The 13,686-nt window shown below is 32.9% G+C and overlaps 1 protein-coding gene across 1 annotated transcript in view; it reads left to right on the top strand.

Annotated features, from left to right (window-relative positions):
* The window catches only part of CNTN5 (contactin 5), a 1,400,310-nt gene that overhangs the window by 355,121 nt on the left and 1,031,503 nt on the right, over window positions 1-13,686 (top strand). The gene's annotated exons all lie outside the window — the stretch shown is intronic.

Raw genomic sequence — 13,686 nt, 5'->3', positions numbered from 1 at the left:
GTAGGTAAGAGAATTTTGGATCTAATGCTCACTTCCAGATGGATGATTGATATGCAATTTAGATTTATGGTAGACATATCAGCAGATGGAAATAGAAAGGAATAAATGTCTTTCCCACCTGTGAACGGTTTCACTCTATCAATTACCAGCTGAATTGTATTAAATTCAAGTAATTCAACAGAACTCTAATTAATTTTTGAGAGGAAAGGTTTGTCAAGCTATTAATAAATCCAGGTTTCAAGTTGAGGATATAGAGCTTATTTAACTGCACAGGGAACCTATGGAAGCAAGTTTGGCATAGCATAGTTCACTCTTGTTAAGTCACTCTTGTTATTGCTCTGCCCAACTAATTGAAAAGCATATTGGTAGAATAGGAAGCAATTGAAACAAATGAGACAGACTGAGCACTCCAAAAAGACATGAGTGAATTAGAACTGATGAATCTGATGAGAATGGATTCACGGTGTCGTTTTAAATAAAGCCCCATTTCATTCATGTACTTGCACCTAATCTGTCACTACAACTACTAAAAATATTCAGGGGAGACACTGACAGTTTTATCTTGACACAATCAACTAAATTCCTGCCATAATAAGAGGCAACATATATTAAAAGTTGTCCTGAGTTCATCCTCTGAGAATGAAATGTTTCACTCAATAACTTACACAACTTTTATCTGGCAGGCATTGGCTTAGCTCCAGAGGAGCTTCATTCCATTAGAGAAGAGTCTGAATGGCTCTAGGTTTATAGATTTTCAGAATTGCCAGAATTCTCATCATCTATTGAAAAAAATCTCTATTCCTTACTCTCAGTATATGCAATCATAGAGTACTACAGCTGATAAAAATATCAGGATGTTCTCTCAATTTCAAAAATGGGAACTTAATTTTTATCCTAATGGTCTTGACAATTAATTCAAAATTTGAAAAGGGAAAAAAAAAGAAAGAAAGAACATTTTCACATACATTAGTTGCTACAAATGTATTGTGTGTGTTAACAGCACTGCTACTTGTTATGAATCCAGAACTGACAATTTAAAATAATGGGGAAATTCCATGGAGATTATTTTGGGTGAATATTTGAAATTTTAAACAACAGGAATATCTATAATAGTCGTTCAGGGGTAATGTGTCAAAATCAATGGGAATGTACAATTTTTAATTGTAAGGAAGGAAGATGGAATGGTTCCTTCCAACATTGTTATTCAACAATAAAATCTTTATTTTGAGGTGTTACAAACATCTGTATTTTGCCATCTGCAAATAATAGTATTTTTATATACTATTTTATCTTATGAACTATTAAATACTATAGTTGTAGTTTTTTGTCTTTTGAAAGATACTATTTTGAAATCTTTTATAAGAACATTTGCTGTATAAAATATACAAAAATACATTAATATGTGAACCAAACATATAACTTAAGTAACTTATCAGTTGGTATGAAATATTATATACTATGAAGTTGTATGAATTTCTTAGTTAACATTTATCTTTATCTGCTAGTTGTAGAGGTGGGAGGGGGTGATTTGAATTGACTACCAAGCGTTTATTTTTAATATCAGTTTATTCATAGAAGACATGGTGAATTAATATTTCTCAAGTTGGAATTCCTGAAGATATGAAAGGAAACTGGGTTTGCCCAAAGCAAGAAGAAGGAAAAAACAGTAATAAATTTTGATGTGAAATATGCCAGAGTGACTAGGTTTTATAGTGCATAAACCTTTGCTACCATGATACAAGGCATTCATAAACTTTAAACATTCAAACACTTTGAGTAGTGTGAATGTATGAAAAATACCTCATACATGATACTTGCTCAGAAAATAATAACTTTTTTGAATATTTCTATAGTGGAAAGAATTAACAGAAACAGAGAAAATACTGAATTTTAGGCTATGTTATACTTTCCTATGTTTTTAAATTTCAAGGAAGGCTGAGCATGGAAAACAAAAAACATAACAATTTTACTGGAGCAGTTTTCAAATATAAGAAAGATTTTGTCTAATCTTGCTTACAAACAAGCAGTTGAAACATTTAGCTTGAATACTCAGCTGCCTGAACACTTCAAATCTATCCTACAAAATATATGAGAGGCTCTTTCTCTACCAGTAAACGTCTGAAAATTCTGAAATTCAGTTGGCCTCTCTGTATGAAGCCTAGATACAGGGTGAACCCCAGACAAACATTAATAAGATACAGACTTTTCCTTAAAATCTGTCACATTTGCTGAGTGTATTGAGGTGATTTCGACAAATGGAAAGACTACAGGCTTTGGAATAAGGCTGACCCAGGATTGAATCTCTGCTGTAAATTTGCTAGCTGTAGAAACTTGACTTAATAGCCATGGACCTCAAGTTGCCTTAAGCTTTAAAAAGTGGATAATGTCTCATTTTGCAAGGGTGCAAGTAGTTGAAATTAAGCATTTCTGTCTATCATCTGTCTATCATCTATCTATTATCATCTATCATCTAGCTATTCTCTTTCTTCCTTTCTTTCTTTCTTTCTTTCTTTCTTTCTTTCTTTCTTTCTTTCTTTCTTTTCTTTCTTTCTTTCTTTCTTTCTTTCTTTCTTTCTTTCTTTCTTCTTTCTTTCTTTCTTCTTTCTTTTTCTTTCTTTCTTTCTTTCTTTCTTTCTTTCTTTCTTTCTTTCTTTCTTTCTTTCTTTCTTTCTTTCTTTCTTTCTTTCTTTCTCTTTCAACTTATAAGACTCTGAAGTTTTTTTCTACTCAGTGGTAAATTAGTATAGTACTCATCTATCACAAAAGTAATCATGTTAAACACACTCATATATTTGGAGTTTGGTATCTGAAAGGTGTTTAACATGATTACAACTGTGATAGAGTAAGTACTATACTATTTTACCACTGAATGAAACAAAACTTTGTAGAGTGTTTAAGTTAAAAGGAAGAAAGAAAGGAAAGAAAGAAAAGAAGGAAAGAGGAAAGAAAGAAAGAAAGAAAGAAAGAAAGAAAGAAAGAAAGAAAGAAAGAAAGAAAGAAAGAAAGAGAAAGAAAGAAAGAGGCAGGGAGGAAGGGAAAGAGGAAGGAAAGAAAGAGGAAAAAAGGAAAGTAAAGAAAGAGAGAGATGGAGGGAGTGAGGAAGAGGGTAGGAGCAAGAAGAAAAAAATAGGCACTCCTCCTTTTTATGCAATAATGACATTTGCATCCTGGGGCTGTTGTGTTATAAGGTTAACACAGAAAAGTGATCCATCTGTCATAAATATTAGAAATGGAATAAAAAAGAATAAAAGTTTCCTTTTCTAATTGAAACAGTGATGACAAAATTCTCTGCTGGATTTTGTGTTGGCACATAACACTATTTCCCCATTCTTGTCCTCTCCAATTAGGGAGCCTGGGGGCCTAATAACTACCTTTCTCAGAAGACTTGCCACCAAGATTCAGGATTAAGTGCCTTCAGTAGGAAACATGAGATATCAAAGGTGTGAGAGAATCAGAAGTCTTATCATTGTCTCTCCAGCTACCGTGGCACCAGATCCTTTTCTTAGTATCCTATGTTTCAGTGCTAAAAGCTACGATCATTGCTGGAAGTTATCTACAGTTTTTGCAGTTTCTAACTCTTTGAAAGCTCACAGTTAATTGAAGATTTAGCAGTGGTCTTTCCTGACATTAGTTCCTTCAGATCTTCTAATAGTTTATAAGCACCTACTATCTACATTCCTTTCTGCTTAAAAGACCATGAGTTTTATTTTTTATAGCTAATCTGGACAGATAAAGAGGATGTCTAAAAATAAATGAATAAACAAAACACACACACACACACACACACAAGCCTAAAGAAGTGCATAAATCAGATATATCATGTTCATAAATGGGAAGACTCAATTTCAGAAAATGCCTTAATCCATCCTCAACTAGTTTTATTTTGATGTAACTTTACAGATAATTAAGATAATGTGTTAGTGGGATAGAGTAGACTCCTGAGGTAGATGAAATAACACAGATAATGTTCTATGTCTTCATAAAAAAATGGTATGCAAGCGATGTGATACTGCAGATCAGTGGAGAAAGAATAAATGATCTCACAGTTTGTTTTAGGTTATCCATAAGAAAAAATAAAATAAAATCATTTCTCTCAGCATGCCATGAAAAATAAACAAGTTATATTTAAAAGTTAAATTTAAAATGCAGAACTTTGAACATTAGGAAGAAATACTGGTATTAAGTTCATTACTTCAACATAAAGAAACATATTTTTAAGCAAGAAAAACAGTCTGTGAATGAACAAAAGGACAGATGTGACTACAATTAAAAAAAAAGAAAGAAAAAATAAGATTATACGAGAGATCTTGGTACCCAAACTTTTAATAGCTCTCTTTTGCTTGTAAAGTAAAAACAAATTTTGATGTGGGCAATTAATACTTTTTACAGATGTGCTGTAGAATAACTTTGCAAGTTTACAGCATGGAAGATTGTTATTTTGTCTTTAGCTTTCTTTGTATCTGTATTATTGGGCTTTTCACTTTCCAGTTCTTCTTAATAAAGGAATAAAGTGTATTTACCTACACTTTGACTTTGGGCTTAGCCATGTGACTTGCTTTGATCAATAGAATGAAACAAAAGTCATAGTACAGCAGCCCTATGCCTTGAGATACATTCCATATCTCCACTAACTCTGTTGCTCTTTTCCATCACCTTGAAAAAAGGACAAAAAGAGATATGTAGAGTACAGCCACCCCAGGTGAACCATCCCAACTAAGCCTAGCCTTAATCAGTTAAAGCCTCGACCACCCAAAATTAAGTTAGCAATAATAAATGATTGTTGTTTTAATACATGGAATTTGGAGATGGTTTGTTATGCAGCAATGACTAACTGATTAAACTATTATTCACAAGCCAATATACATTTCTCTCATTCTTGTTACTCATTATCTATAAATTCGCATTTCACTGTTCTTCCTTAATTTCACTGTTCTTATTATTAATCCTATCTGGCATGCCCATTATACACAGTTTCCCTTCCTTTAATGTTTGAGATCAAGGTCAGATGAAACCACTTCCATCATATGTGTCAGTTTCCTTTTGTATAAAATGAAAGACACATACCACATACTGAATGATATCCACATTTGTTCATCTGCTTTTATTTCCCATACAGCAGTCTTTAAATCTAGGTACTTCAATTTTATACTAATCTGTACTTTCCATATAGTTTTATACACAGTGTATGTTTAATATTTGAGAAAGAAAGAAAAAAACATGAGTAAAGATGGATATCATTACTTACAGTTTTTATATTACATAGAGAAATTAAATTCATTTACAAATTATTCCTGCAGATTTAAGTTTTGCTCCTACTTTTCTGTGTGGACTATAATTCAAGGAGAGTTCAAATGTAAATTAGGCAAGTTGATCATCATGCCTCTACAGAAGTTAAGTAATCTTCAAATAATGATCCTTAGGGCTAATATGTCAAAATAAGGAAGTGGAAAATCCCTACAACTAATGTATGGTGAATTAACTAATTAGATTATTAGCAGTAATTACAATGTAAATGGTTTTTATTTATTTTTTATTATGTTATGTTAATCACCATACATTACATCATTCGTTTTTGATGTAGTGTTCCATGATCCATTGTTTGCATATAACACCCAGTGCTCCATTCAATACATGCCCTCTTTAATACGCATCACCAGGTTAACCCATCCCCCACCCCCCCTCCCCTCTAGAACACTCAGTTTGTTTCTCAGAGTCCATAGTCTCTCATGGTTCATCTCCCCATCCCATTTCCCCTCCTTCATTCTCCCCCCCCTGCTATCTTCTTCTTCTTTTTTTTTTAACATAAAATGTATTATTTGTTTCAGAGGTACAGGTCTGTGATTCAACAGTCTACAATGTAAGTGGTTTTAGTGACAGTATTCTGCCTTAGTAAACTTTAAGAAGCAATAACTGGGTTTCAAAAAGTGGAACATTATTGCATAAATGGTATACTTCACTTAGTACAAAAGCATTTTTTCCATTGAAAATAAAATTTAAAATATCTATATATTTTCTTGTGCTGTAACTTAGAAATTGATATCTCTGTATGCTTTAGTGATTAGTTCATGTATGAAAGACATAATAAATTGTCTACAATTGAACACAGTGGCACCAGACCTTTTTTTCAGTCAATTCTATTTTATAACCATGGTTGCAAATGTCATTTAAAAAATTATGCTTTTGCTTTTACACTACTTTAGACAAGTTGGTACATTTACTCTTCAACCTGTTTCTTCTTCTTCTTCTTCTTCTTTTTTTTTTCTTACCTAATTTCCTTCTGACATGTTGAAGATGGGGAATAAAAAAAAAAAACAGATTATCCTCAGTAAAAGTTTTTGACCACACATGACTTAGGTGATTTGCAGAGCAATAGTTTACACATAAGATGGGAAAAATATGTTTCAAAACAAAGAAAAAGCTTAAAATTTGGGGTTGCTTATAGTACTTATAAATACTCATTTTTTTCTTCTTTATGGAATGATGGAAATTCACAGACTTAGCTTGACCAACACCTCATAGACTTAATCTACAGACAATATAGTATGTTAAATACTTCATACTATCTATGTGCTTCTCATATAAGTAAGTTCTTAAAATAATTAAAGATTCCATTCTTATATCTTAAATCTAATTTTTAATAATATTTTAAATATTTAATATTAAGCTAGCATGTGGAATAGAAAGTATTAAAGGATCTCTGAGATTTGTTTGGGATAAAGTAGAAGGTGAAAAATCACCTTTGTGTTTATATGTCACTATAGCAAATCATATTGTTTTAAGATTTCAGTGATGTGTAGCAGTGGAAATAACAGAGATGAGTACAATAAACTTTTCCATAGACTGAGTTTTCCAGGTCATTTAATCCTCTCTAGTGTCTTCAGAACACTTCAGCAGAGTTAATGATAACAGATTGTCACATTATTGTCTTCATGATGATCTGTTTGGGTAGAAGATAAAAAACGTTCTGCTCCTAAAGTTATAGGTAAAAATACAGTGATCATCAACTCATCAACTTTGCACACATGCTCTAATTCCCTCTCCCTCTCTCATACACACACATCATGTGCATTGGTTGTGTCATTTTATTAGAAAGTATAAACTATCAAGAATGAAATCAAAACCTGGGAAATAAAAGTAAAAAAGGCCAGTATATACTGGCCATGAGTGATAAAAAATCATGTCCTTTGCTCTTATAAGTTCTCACACTCTCACTCATATCCATGTAAGAATCTTTTAAAGCAACTCTAATAAACATTATTACAATTCTTATGCTATAAGTTTATTATAATTTTAACAGATTAAAAATAGAATGTAAGACAATAACTGGGAGTCTAGAAATAGTTATAGGACCATTCCATGAACTGAGAATTGACAGCCTTACAGTGTTAGCCAGAAGACACTCTAAAAAGCAGATTAATAATTATATATGCAAAGCAACTTAGAAGTAATTCATAAACTAGTAGATAGCTGAGAGAATAGTATAAAGAAAATACTGGGAATACTGAGTTGAACCACTGTTGTGCTATGTAGTAAAGGTAGGTAGTAGCTATATGTACTATTAAGCACTTGAAATGTGGTTTGTTTAAATTGAAATGTGTTGTAAAAATAAAATACAATACAGATATCCAAGACTCAGTATGAATAAAAGTAAAATATTTTATTTATAATTTTATTTTTATCAAATGCTTAAATGATACTTTAGATATATTATTTAAATAAAATATATTATTAACATTACCTGTTTCTTTTTTTTTGTTAATTACATTTAAGGCTTGCATTTGTGGCCTATATATTTATATTGAACAGGTCTGGTCTAAGGAATTTCAGCAGTATCATGTAATTATTGATAAGGCAATCACAAATTATCTAAGAACTGAATGTATCCATTTTCCACCTCCAATCTACTGGATAACTTTTATCATAAATCTATTAGACATGTTCCATTTTAAGGAAACATAAAGAAAATAATTAAAAGCTTTTGCTTGAACCAGTTTTTTACCTTCTGGGAAACTCAATTCCACAACCTACTAAAATTTTTAAAGTCCTTGAAATACTTAAACAGAGCTTTTGGATACTAATTATTTTTCTTCTAATGCACTCAGAGATAATTATATTTAAGTGCTTGTGAATGAGAAAGCTTTTAGTGAAAGTTTTCTGTGTAGCTTGAGGAGGGGTCAGCATATCCTGAGTGAGGTACCTGTGTAAAACCAACACCTAACCAAACCAAAGTCCATGCACAGATCTGAACTATTCTTAGTGCCATTTCTGGCTACAGTAGATTTATTCACACCCTTTATACTTAAACCAGGCCCAAACAATGCTTACTTAAACTCTGCTTTCTGGTTCTGGCTTTTGGAGTCATGCAATGATTACTCAAACTATGTGTAAGAAGTAAAAAGGAAAGGAGGAAGAATAGAAGAAAGAGCTGAAGGACTTTTTTTAAAGATTTTATTTATTTGAGAGAGAGAATGAGCGAGAGAGAGAGAGAGAGCACATGAGATGGGGAGAGGGTCAGAGGGAGAAGCAAACTCCCCACTGAGTAGGGATCCCGATGGAGGGACTGGACCCCGATGGAGGGACTCAATCCCGGGACTCCAGGATCATGACCTGAGCAGAAGGCAGTTGCTTAACCAGCTGAGACACCCAGGCAACATTAAATAAATAATAGACCTCTAGAATCTTGAAAACTGAAAGCCCCAGATAACTATCACAGCAATAAAAAATATATTTATTTAGTTTGTTCCAAAGTAGAAAGGTGATCTAAAATTTAAGGATTGGAACACAAAAACTAAATTTCACAAAAAAATACCAATAATTTTAACACAATAAATCATGACTTTAAGTTTCAATGTGGCACTACTATTTTCATTGAAAAATTATTCATGCGTTTGCCTGTGTTGTTATACTTCGTCTTGCCAATATCATCTTTAAATTTAAATATGTATATAAATAGCATTTTAATTAATTTATTTATTTTTATTTTTATTTTTATTTTTTTAAAGATTTTATTTATTTATTCATGAGAGACACAGAGAGAGAGAGCGAGAGAGAGGCAGAGGGAGAAGCAGGCTCCCAAGGAGCAGGGAGCCCGATGCGGGACTCGATCCCAGGACTCTGGGATCATGACCTGAGCCAAAGGCAGATGCTTAACCATCTAAGCCACCCAGGCACCCTATTTATTTATTTTTAAAGATTTTATTTATTTATTTGACAGAGAGAGACACAGCGAGAGAGGGAACACAAGCACAGGGAGTGGGAGAGGTAGAAGCAGGCTTCCCGCGGAGCAGGGAGCCCGATAGGGCTCGATCCCAGGACCCTGGGATCATGACCTGAGCCGAAGGCAGACGCTTAACGACTGAACCACCCAGGCACCCTAAATAGCATTTTTTAATAAATAATTAAATGTAGCTCTAATGTACATTGTTTTAGTATTCCTGATTTGAGTAGATGTTGTGGACTTTCTTTTCATCAACTTAAGTATTATTAAAACCAAATGGAGATATATATATATATAGGTCTGACCATTAGTAAGGTCAAATGGATATATATAAAACAACAATGGGTAGTCACTGCATTTCTAAGAAATAGTTGCTTGGAAATTGTGTTCAATTGCATCAGAAATGTTTCAATGACTACTCTTTGGCCAAATTAGTAAAACGTGTAATAATAGCAATAGGTAAAATTCATCATTCACTAATTAAGTATAAGAAGGTATTCTATGATTGAATCTCACAACAACTTTCTGATTTAAGATTATTAATATCCCTAAGATAAATCAAAACAGTAAGAGATCAAAGAGTAAATATTTGAGGGTGTTTCAAATACATGTAATCTGGTTCTAGAGTTCAGTTTTTAACCACAGATCTCCTGCCACACTGGGAAGACTCTACAGTCTTCAATCTCCTACCTATCAAAACACAAGTTCTCTCGAGCCATGTTACCTATATGGTGTACATGTTAAAAATTATTTCCAGATAATTTTCTGGAAGTCATCTCTGTTTGGCTTCCCGAAGCATACCCTGATAAGAAGACTATGGTGTTGATAGTTTACCAGGGAGATGATCCCAGGAAACACAAGAGAGATGAGGAAAGCAAGACATGGAAGGCAGAAAAGTCAAGAAAAGGTGCAGTTATGAGCAGGTCAACAAATACAAGTGGCTGGAACTCTATCATGCACCAACTTTCACATAGGTTTCTGAGGTTTCACATAGAACATGTCTCAAAATTGCCACACCAAAGAGATAGGAATTTAGTAAAAGAGATAGGACACTTATTTAAGTGTCCTTCATTGATCTCATTGGCTGCATGTTGACTGACTTGGCTGAGCACTAAATCCTGGGGCCATCTTGGGTTGCCCTGCTTTGGCTGAAAACCATAGATCTCCTGCCACACTGGGAAAACTCTACAGTCTTCAATCTCTTACCTATCAAAACACAAGTTCTCTCGGGCCATGTCATCAGTGAGCTCCTTTGTCCCCAGAGAGTGGAGTTCATTCTTGCTGCTCTCAGGCAAGCCTCCCAGAGTGAATAATTGCCCCTCATGTGTCCTAGGCATTTTTCAGATTTCTCTTTTTTTTTTAAAGATTTTATTTATTTATTTGACAGAGAGAGAGAGAGAGAGAGATTGAGAATGAGCAGGGTGAGCGACAGGCAGAGGGAGAGGGAGATGCAGCCTCCCCACTGAGTAGGGAGCCTGATGTGGGGCTTGATCCCAGCATCTCAGGATCATGACTCCAGCTGAAGGCAGACGCTTAATGATTGAGCCACCCAGGCACCACAAGGAGAATAATTTTAAAGTAGAACATTTATTAACACAATTTAGAGTTGGAAGGGAAATTATAGTGTACAGTTTTGACAATTTTTCTCTGTAATTTGTTTTGAAAAGGGGCAGTACACTTAATACTTTCTTAATATTTAGCTGTATGAGAAATGAGGATAAGCATAATCTTACAAGAAACTTTTGAAATGCATATTATTCATATAAAATTTAAATTAGTTTGTAAATATTACAGTAAAAATAGTAAGTCACACACTTTTTCAGAAATATCTATTTTTTTCTACTTGAGGATTTTTAGAGTAAAGATGAAGATGTGTGAGAAATATTTTTAAGAATACCTAAAGTATAATGAAAATAATTATTTCTGTGTCCTATATAAAGTCAAATTAAAGAAAACAAAAGTTACAACTATACCAAATTTGTTTTCTTTACTATTTCAATGATCACTATAATATTAAAGTTGGAATAATTATTAAATATAGTATTCATATATCAGAATATGATATGTCAGGTTATATGATTTACTTTAAATTAGATCCATGAACTTATTTGTTTGTGAAATTGAATTAATGTAATACAGTTTATATGTATATGTTTTGGTAATAACCCCTTCAACTTTCATTAGTACATGTGTTAAATTTATACTGCTATTAAAACGTCTTCAAATATATAACACAACAAAATATCTACTATATAACATACCATATATCTTAGTAATTTTAAAATGTTTAACCTAAGTCTTCTAAAATTTATCTTTGTGTTGTGTCTGACCAGACAGCTGTATACCTGAATGTCATTTTTTTTTTAAATTTCCTGTACTGAATTGTCTTTGTATTTGCTGTTGTCACAGAGGAAGATATTCCTCTGTGCTATGGTTCTTCTAGCTGGACTTAGAATCATAGACATAAGACAGATTAACAGGAGAAAATCAAATTTAATAGGCATATGTACAGGGAATTTACACAGACATGAAATTCCAAAGACAATGAAGCAAGATGAAGCTTATATGAGCTAAGGAGAGGAGTAGGGACTTAAGGAAACAAAGAGGAGAAAACTCATTAGCAAGAAGGTGAAAAGAGATATTTGAAAAAACAAAAAAACTTATCATGCAGATAAGTTCCTTAGGTAAAGGAGAGTCTCTGTTAATAGCTCTCTTCCTGGTATAGGTTGTTCTTTCCAACATAAGTTTAGGTAGTTGACGGGGGTGCAGAGAGGTTTTCCTGCATCTTCTGGATTTTGATTACTTCTAACACAAAATAATCTTTATGCCAAAGGGACCTATCTTGGGGAAACTGCCCTGGACTCCTACACTATCAGTTTGTATTAAGGGGCATAATAAGAATCAATAATACCTAAGTTACAGGAATGAGTTGGGCATGTCACCTACCATGTCTGAGGGAGTGGCAGAATGTCTCTTTCTTTACTGCCAAGAACAATTGGTTGTCTCCTGAATAATTTCATTTTTTTTCAATTTTATTTTGTCTTACTGTTTGGTGAGGATGTGGGAGATAGAAAAAAATAAAATCAGAGATCTGGTGGGAAAGAAAAATATGTCAACATAAGGTATTGTAAGGAATTTAGCTTTTACTTTTTATGAGGTGAGGGGATGTTGGAGGATTTCAAACTAAGAAATGTAATGATTTAATTTACATTTTAGGTATTTGTTGACGGATTAGATATGACAGGAAAGAAAACAAAAAGTATAGATGTCACCCGTGTTTTATGTCTGTGTAACTGAAATGTGGGATTTGCCTAGGCAACCAGAAAATGGAGTTTCTTCTTATGGAGATTGAAAAAAATGGCAGGTTTCAAGTGGGGGAGATTAGGAGTTTATTTTCAGAAAATGTGGAATCCTATTTGATATACAAGTGAAGATGTAAAATGGGTAGTTGGACATATGAGTTTGGAGGTTTAAGAAAGTGGAGTTGGCTAGAGATATGAAATTGGGAGTCTTCATTGGTGTTTCATGCTAATACTTTAAAAGAAGACAAGGAAAGGAAGAATAATATAGTCTAAAATGTAGGTTATAGAGGAGGAGAAATAAGAAAAGAGCCTGAGAAGGAACACCTACAGAAAATGAAGGACAAACAGAAGATCAGTGATTCAGATGCCTTGTAAAAATACTTTTTAAGAAAGAGAATGTGAACAGCAATAGCAAAGGCTGCTTAGGTCTGCTAAGATGAGAATTTAATATTGACTTTATTTACTTTGATTTCATTGTTACTTAGCCAAGAGTTTTTGCAAGTGAAATGATGGTTTGGTGGAAATGAACACCTGATTTGAGTGCATTTGAGAGGAAATGGGAAAAAAAAAAGCAAAAAGAGCAAGCACAAAGAGGTTTTTCTCTATGCAATAATTATTAATATTAACAATCCTAGTAATAATTATATAAAAGTAAATAATTAAATGAAAGTAAATAATTGTAAAAGCTATGATACTTTGATTTTATAAATCTACATGAACATATTCACAACTACAAAATATAATTACATTTCTTCCTTAGAAATATTATTTTCAGTCTTCACATTTTCAATATTTTGAGAAAACTTTTTTTTTTTGCTTACTTCTGCTTCTTCTCTAAGTTTCTCCCAATTTGACCTGACTGGTTAAATAATAATAATACACTGAAGATGCCTAATTGTTTGGGTGATTGACATACTTGGTCCCTTATAAAGCATTTGAAAAAAGGCCTTATCATATTTGCACATTACATCTTTTGTAAATTAATAAAAAGCTAGCAAAGAGTAAAGTAAGAATTCAATGTCATATTATAAATGGAGAAGAGGCTTCTTCTTGAAATGATTCTTGCTGTAATGAATACCCAGAGCTAACTGAAATAGTTTAACTCCCAGATTTTTTATTTAAATACACCTGATAAATAGAACACTGAATATTGATTTATAATAAATA

Source organism: Zalophus californianus, chromosome 11 (assembly GCF_009762305.2).
Source record: "Zalophus californianus isolate mZalCal1 chromosome 11, mZalCal1.pri.v2, whole genome shotgun sequence".
Taxonomy (NCBI): Eukaryota; Metazoa; Chordata; class Mammalia; order Carnivora; family Otariidae; genus Zalophus; species Zalophus californianus.
This window is presented reverse-complemented; position numbering and strand designations above follow the sequence as displayed.